At 55.7% G+C, this 6935-nt stretch overlaps 1 pseudogene across 1 annotated transcript in view; it reads right to left on the reverse strand.

The window, feature by feature from the left end:
• LOC144491022 (vigilin-like) overlaps positions 1-6605 on the reverse strand; it is an 18233-nt pseudogene extending 11628 nt beyond the window's left edge. Inside the window, exons 1-2 of the transcript XR_013497386.1 lie at positions 6462-6605; positions 4394-4573 (exon numbers count right to left, since the gene is read on the reverse strand). The product of XR_013497386.1 is annotated as a vigilin-like (transcript). The remainder of the gene's footprint in view (positions 1-4393; positions 4574-6461) is intronic.
• Positions 6606-6935: the final 330 nt, after the last annotated feature.

Raw genomic sequence — 6935 nt, forward strand, 5'->3', positions numbered from 1 at the left:
GTGTGCGAGAGAGAGCGTGTGCGAGAGAGAGCGTGTGTGTGAGAGAGAGTGTGTGCGAGAGAGAGCGTGTGCGAGAGAGAGCGTGTGCGAGAGAGAGCGTGTGCACGAGAGAGAGCGTGTGCGAGAGAGAGCGTGTGCGCGAGAGAGAGCGTGTGCGAGAGAGAGTGTGTGCGCGAGAGAGAGCGTGTGCGAGAGAGAGCGTGTGCGCGAGAGAGAGCGTGTGCGAGAGAGAGCGTGTGTGCGAGAGAGAGCGTGTGTGTGAGAGAGCGTGTGTGTGAGAGAGAGCGTGTGTGTGAGAGAGTGTGTGTGAGAGAGAGTGTGTGTGAGAGAGAGCGTGTATGTGAGAGAGAGCGTGTGTGTGAGAGAGAGCGTGTGTGTGAGAGAGAGCGTGTGTGTGAGAGAGAGCATGTGTGAGAGAGAGAGCGTGTGCGCGAGAGAGAGCGTGTGCGCGAGAGAGAGCGTGTGCGAGAGAGAGCGTGTGTGTGAGAGAGAGCGCGTGTGTGAGAGAGAGCGTGTGCGCGAGAGAGCGTGTGTGTGAGAGAGAGTGTGTGTGAGAGAGAGTGTGTGTGTGAGAGAGAGCGTGTGTGTGAGAGAGAGTGTGTGTGTGAGAGAGAGCGTGTGCGCGAGAGAGCGTGTGTGTGAGAGAGAGCGTGTGTGTGAGAGAGAGCGTGTGTGTGAGAGAGAGCGTGTGCGCGAGAGAGCGTGTGTGTGAGAGAGAGTGTGTGTGAGAGAGAGCGTGTGTGTGAGAGAGAGCGTGTGCGCGAGAGAGAGCGTGTGTGTGAGAGAGAGTGTGTGTGAGAGAGAGTGTGTGTGAGAGAGAGCGTGTGTGTGAGAGAGAGCATGTGTGAGAGAGAGAGTGTGTGCGTGAGAGAGAGCGTGTGCGTGAGAGAGAGCATGTGTGAGAGAGAGAGTGTGTGCGCGAGAGAGAGCGTGTGCGTGAGAGAGAGCGTGTGCGCGAGAGAGAGCGTGTGCGAGAGAGAGCGTGTGTGTGAGAGAGAGCGTGTGTGTGAGAGAGAGCGTGTGTGTGAGAGAGAGTGTGTGTGAGAGAGAGTGTGTGTGAGAGAGAGCGTGTATGTGAGAGAGAGCGTGTGTGTGAGAGAGAGCATGTGTGAGAGAGAGAGTGTGTGTGTGTGAGAGCGTGTGTGTGAGAGAGAGTGTGTGTGAGAGAGAGAGCGTGTGTGAGAGAGAGTGTGTGTGAGAGAGAGTGTGTGTGAGAGAGAGCGTGTATGTGAGAGAGAGCGTGTGTGTGAGAGAGAGCATGTGTGAGAGAGAGTGTGTGTGAGAGCGTGTGTGTGAGAGAGAGTGTGTGTGAGAGAGAGAGCGTGTATGTGAGAGAGAGCGTGTGTGTGAGAGAGAGCATGTGTGAGAGAGAGAGTGTGTGTGTGTGAGAGCGTGTGTGTGTGAGAGAGAGCGTGTGTGAGAGAGAGCGTGTATGTGAGAGAGAGCGTGTGTGTGAGAGAGAGCATGTGTGAGAGAGAGAGTGTGTGTGTGTGAGAGCGTGTGTGTGAGAGAGAGTGTGTGTGAGAGAGAGAGCGTGTATGTGAGAGAGAGCGTGTGTGTGAGAGAGAGCATGTGTGAGAGAGAGTGTATGTGAGAGTGTGTGTGTGTGAGAGAGAGTGTGTGTGAGAGAGAGCGTGTATGTGAGAGAGAGCGTGTGTGTGAGAGAGAGCGTGTGTGAGAGAGAGAGTGTGTGTGTGTGAGAGCGTGTGTGTGAGAGAGAGCATGTGTGAGAGTGTGTGTGAGAGAGAGTGTGTGTGAGAGCGTGTGCGAGAGAGAGAGCGTGTGCGAGAGAGAGAGCGTGTGTGAGAGAGAGAGTGTGTGTGAGAGAGAGTGTGTGTGAGAGAGAGTGTGTGTGAGAGAGAGTGTGTGTGCGCGAGAGAGCGTGTGCACGAGAGAGAGCGTGTGCACGAGAGAGTGTGTGTGAGAGAGAGTGTGTGTGAGAGAGAGAGCGTGTGCGAGAGAGAGCGTGTGTGTGAGAGAGAGTGTGTGTGAGAGAGAGCGTGTGCACGAGAGAGAGCGTGTGTGTGAGAGAGAGCGTGTGTGTGAGAGAGAGCGTGTGTGTGAGAGAGAGTGTGTGTGAGAGAGAGCGTGTGTGTGAGAGAGAGTGTGTGAGAGAGAGAGCGTGTATGTGAGAGAGAGCGTGTGTGTGAGAGAGAGCATGTGTGAGAGAGTGTGTGTGAGAGCGTGTGCGAGAGAGAGAGCGTGTGTGAGAGAGTGTGTGTGAGAGAGCGTGTGTGTGAGAGAGTGTGTGTGAGAGAGAGAGTGTGTGAGAGAGAGAGAGCGTGTGCGAGAGAGAGTGTGTGAGAGAGAGTGCGTGTGAGAGAGAGAGCGTGTGCGAGAGAGAGTGTGTGAGAGAGAGTGTGTGTGAGAGAGAGCATGTGCACGAGAGAGAGTGTGTGTGAGAGAGAGTGTGTGTGAGAGAGAGAGCGTGTGCACGAGAAAGAGCGTGTGCGAGAGAGAGTGTGTGTGAGAGAGAGTGTGTGTGAGAGAGAGAGCGTGTGCGAGAGAGAGCGTGTGTGTGAGAGAGTGTGTGTGAGAGAGAGCGTGTGCACGAGAGAGAGCGTGTGTGTGAGAGAGCGTGTGTGTGAGAGAGAGCGTGTGTGTGAGAGAGCGTGTGCGCGAGAGAGCGTGTGCGCGAGAGAGAGCGTGTGAGAGAGAGTGTGTGTGTGAGAGAGAGTGTATGTGTGAGAGAGAGTGTGTGTGTGAGAGAGAGCATGTGTGTGAGAGAGAGTGTGTGTGTGAGAGAGAGCGTGTGCGCGAGACAGAGCGTGTGCGCGAGAGAGAGCGTGTGCGAGAGAGAGAGCGTGTGCGAGAGAGAGCGTGTGCGAGAGAGCGTGTGTGTGAGAGAGAGCGTGTGTGTGAGAGAGAGCGTGTGTGTGAGAGAGTGTGTGTGCGAGAGAGCGTGTGCGTGAGAGAGAGCGTGTGCGCGTGAGAGAGTGTGTGTGAGAGAGTGTGTGTGCGAGAGAGTGTGTGTGCGAGAGAGTGTGTGTGTGAGAGAGAGTGTGTGTGCGAGAGAGAGCGTGTGTGTGAGAGAGAGCGTGTGCGAGAGCGTGTGTGAGAGAGCGTGTGCGAGAGAGTGTGTGTGCAAGAGAGAGCGTGTGTGTGAGAGAGAGCGTGTGTGAGAGAGCGTGTGTGTGTGTGTTTGTGTGTGTGAGAGAGCGTGTGCGAGAGAAAGTATGTGTGTGAGAGAGCGTGTGTGTGAGAGAGTGTGTGTGTGAGAGAGTGTGTGTGTGAGAGAGTGTGTGTGAGAGAGAGTGTGTGTGAGAGTGTGTGTGTGTGAGAGAGCGTGTGTGTGTGAGTGTGTGTGTGAGAGAGAGCGTGTGTGCGAGAGAGAGCGTGTGTGCGAGAGAGAGCGTGTGTGAGAGAGAGAGCGTGTGTGAGAGAGAGAGCGTGCGTGAGAGAGACAGCGTGTGTGAGAGAGAGAGCGTGTGTGAGAGAGAGAGCGTGTGTGAGAGAGAGTGCGTGTGTGAGAGAGAGAGCGTGTGTGAGAGAGAGCGTGTCTGTGAGAGAGAGCGTGTGTGCGAGCGAGAGCGTGTGTGTGAGAGAGAGTGTGTGAGAGAGAGAGAGTGTGTGAGAGAGAGCGTGTGTGAGAGAGAGAGCATGCAAGAGTGCGCACGCGAGAGAGAGAGCGCGAGAGGGAATGCATGAGAGAGGGAGAGAGCGCGAGAGAGAAAGTGGGAGAGAGAGCGAGCGAGGAAGAGAGAGAGAGAGAATGAGCGAGAGAGCGTGTGCGAGAGAGTGAGCGAGCGAGGGAGAGAGTGAGCAGGGAGAGAGTGAACGAGAGAGAGTGTGCGAGAGAGTGAGCGAAAGAGAGAGCGTGAGAAAGAGAGAGAGTGTGAGAGAATGAGAGAGAGCATGAGAGAATGAGAGAGAGCGTGAGAGAGTGTGTAAGAGAATGAGAGAGTGCGCACAAAAGCAAGTGAGCGAGAGAGAGCGAGCGAGAGAGAGAGTGAGCGGGAGCGAGAGAGAGTGAGCGAGAGTGAGCGAGAGAGAGAGAGTGAGCGAGAGCGAGAGAGTGAGCGAGAGAGAGAGAGAGTGAGCGAGAGAGAGAGAGTGAGCGAGAGAGAGAGAGTGAGCGAGAGAGAGTGAGCGAGAGAGAGAGAGTGAGCGAGAGAGAGAGAGTGAGCGAGAGAGAGAGAGTGAGCGAGAGCGAGCGAGAGTGAGCGAGAGAGAGAGAGTGAGCGAGAGAGAGAGGGCGAGAGCGAGTGAGAGGGAGGGGGGAAGAGGGAGAGAGAGTGAGCGAGAGAGAGAGAGTGAGCGAGAGAGAGAGAGTGAGCGAGAGAGAGTGAGAGGGAGGGGGGAAGAGGGAGAGAAAGCTCCTGATCCCAGGTGTAAGCCAGGGAGCCTGGGCCAAGCGAGTTGCAGACAATCCTCACTGTGCATCGATCTTCACCTTGAACTCCTCCATGATCTTGCGGATGGCTTTTCCCCGGCCCCCGATGATGCGGGCGTGAACCCGGTGGTCCAAACTGATGTCCTCACTGATCATCTCCTCCAGATCGGCCACGATTTTCATGATGGCATCCTTAGCAGATTCAGCATTCCTCTCGTAACCGGTGATGGTGATCATATCCTGCAAGGGGGGGTGGGGGAGGGGGCGGGGGGGGGGGGGGAGAGCGGGGGCGGGGGAGGGGGGCGGCCACAAAGACCCAGGGGTCAGACAGGGGGCGGATACGGCCAATATCAAGTCCGAACAGCTCCCGAGTCCGGGGAGGCCTCGGCCTAGTGGCATTATCGCTGGTCTATTAACCCAGAAACTCAGCTCATGTTCTGGGGGGACCCGGGTTCGAATCCCCGCCACGGCAGACGGTGGAATTTGAATTCAATTAAAAAATATCTGGGATTAAGAATCTACTGATGACCCATTGTCGGAAAAACCCATCTGGTTCCTTTAGGGAAGGAAATCTGCCGTCCTTACCCCGGTCTGGCCTACATGTGACTCCAGAGCCACAGCCAATGGGGTTGACTCTCAACTGCCTTCGACAATCAGTAGATTCCTAATTCCAGATTTTTTAAAAATTGAATTCAAATTCCACCATCTGCCATGGGTGGGATTCGAACCCGGGTCCCCCCAGAACCTTATCCTGGGTCTCCGGATTACTGGTCCAGGGATTTTACCACGTCACTGCCTCCCCTATTGAGGGGCGGCATGGTGGCACAGTGCCTCACAGCGCCACGGACCCGGGTTCGATTCCCGGCTTGGGTCACTGTCTGTGTGGAGTCTGCACGTTCTCCCCGTGTCTGCATGGGTTTCCTCCGGGTGCTCCGGTTTCCTCCCACACTCCAAAGATGTGCAGGTTAGGTGGATTGGCCATGCTAAATTGCCCCTTAGTGTCCAAAGATGTGTAGGTTAGGTGTATTGGCCATGCTAAATTGCCCCTTGGTGTCCAAAGATGTGCAGGTTAGGTGGATTGGCCGTGCTAAATTGCCCCTTAGTGTCCAAAGATGTGCAGGTTAGGTGGATTGGCCGTGCTAAATTGCCCCTTAGTGTCCAAAGATGTGCAGGTTAGGTGAATTGGCCATGCTAAATTGCCCCTTAGTGTCCAAAGATGTGCAGGTTAGGTGGATTGGCCGTGCTAAATTGCCCCTTAGTGTCCAAAGATGTGCAGGTTAGGTGGATTGGCCGTGCTAAATTGCCCCTTAGTGTCCAAAGATGTGTAGGTTAGGTGTATTGGCCATGCTAAATTGCCCCTTGGTGTCCAAAGATGTGTAGGTTAGGTGGATTGGCCGTGCTAAATTGCCCCTTAGTGTCCAAAGATGTGCAGGTTAGGTGGATTGGCCATGCTAAATTGCCCCTTAGTGTCCAAAGATGTGTAGGTTAGGTGGATTGGCCATGCTAAATTGCCCCTTAGTGTCCAAAGATGTGTAGGTTAGGTGGATTGGCCGTGCTAAATTGCCCCTTAGTGTCCAAAGATGTGCAGGTTAGGTGGATTGGCCGTGCTAAATTGCCCCTTAGTGTCCAAAGATGTGTAGGTTAGGTGGATTGGCTGTGCTAAATTGCCCCTTAGTGTCCAAAGATGTGTAGGTTAGGTGGATTGGCCGTGCTAAATTGCCCCTTAGTGTCCAAAGATGTGTAGGTTAGGTGGATTGGCCGTGCTAAATTGCCCCTTAGTGTCCAAAGATGTGTAGGTTAAGTGGATTGGCCATGCTAAGTTGCCCCTTAGTGTCCAAACATGTGCGGGTTAGATGGATTGGCCGTGGAGATCTTTGGACACTAAGGGACAATTTAGCATAGCCAATCCACCTAACCTGCACATCTTTGGACTGTGGGAGGAAACCGGAGCACCCGGAGGAAACCCACGCAGACACGGGGAGAATGTGCAAATTCCGCACAGACAGTGACCCGAGCCGGGAATCGAACCCGGGTCCCTGGGCGCTGTGAGGCAGCAGCGCTGACCACCCTGCCACCTAGACGCACGCACAAGCACAAGGCCGCCTTACCCGTAGCGGCGGAAACTCACCTGGTTCTCATCCCCCTTGTCAGGGAACTGAATGTTAACATCATGGTCCTTCCGAATCTGTGAAATTACAGCTCCTTTCCGCCCGATGATCTTTGGATGGTGCTTGGGATCTACTGACATGGTCAACTTGAAGCCCCGTAAAGCCTAGAGGAGATGTCGCAGTATTACTGACGGGCACTGGAGATGGGCATGGGTTCCGAGCACATCCCCCCACCTCTACACCTGCACCCCGCCAATCCCCACCACCCCCAACCCCCACCCCCCCACCGCCCACTACCCCCAACCCCCACCACCCCCACCCCCACCACCCCCCACCCCCACCCCCACCACCCCCCACCCCCCACCCCCACCACCCCCCACCCCCACCACCCCCCACCCCCACCACCCCCCACCCCCACCACCCCCAACCCCCACCACGCCCAACCCCCACCACCCCCCACCCCCACCACCCCCCACCCCCACCACCCCCCACCC

The sequence above is a fragment of the Mustelus asterias genome, unplaced genomic scaffold, assembly GCF_964213995.1.
Source record: "Mustelus asterias unplaced genomic scaffold, sMusAst1.hap1.1 HAP1_SCAFFOLD_4238, whole genome shotgun sequence".
NCBI classification, from domain to species: Eukaryota; Metazoa; Chordata; class Chondrichthyes; order Carcharhiniformes; family Triakidae; genus Mustelus; species Mustelus asterias.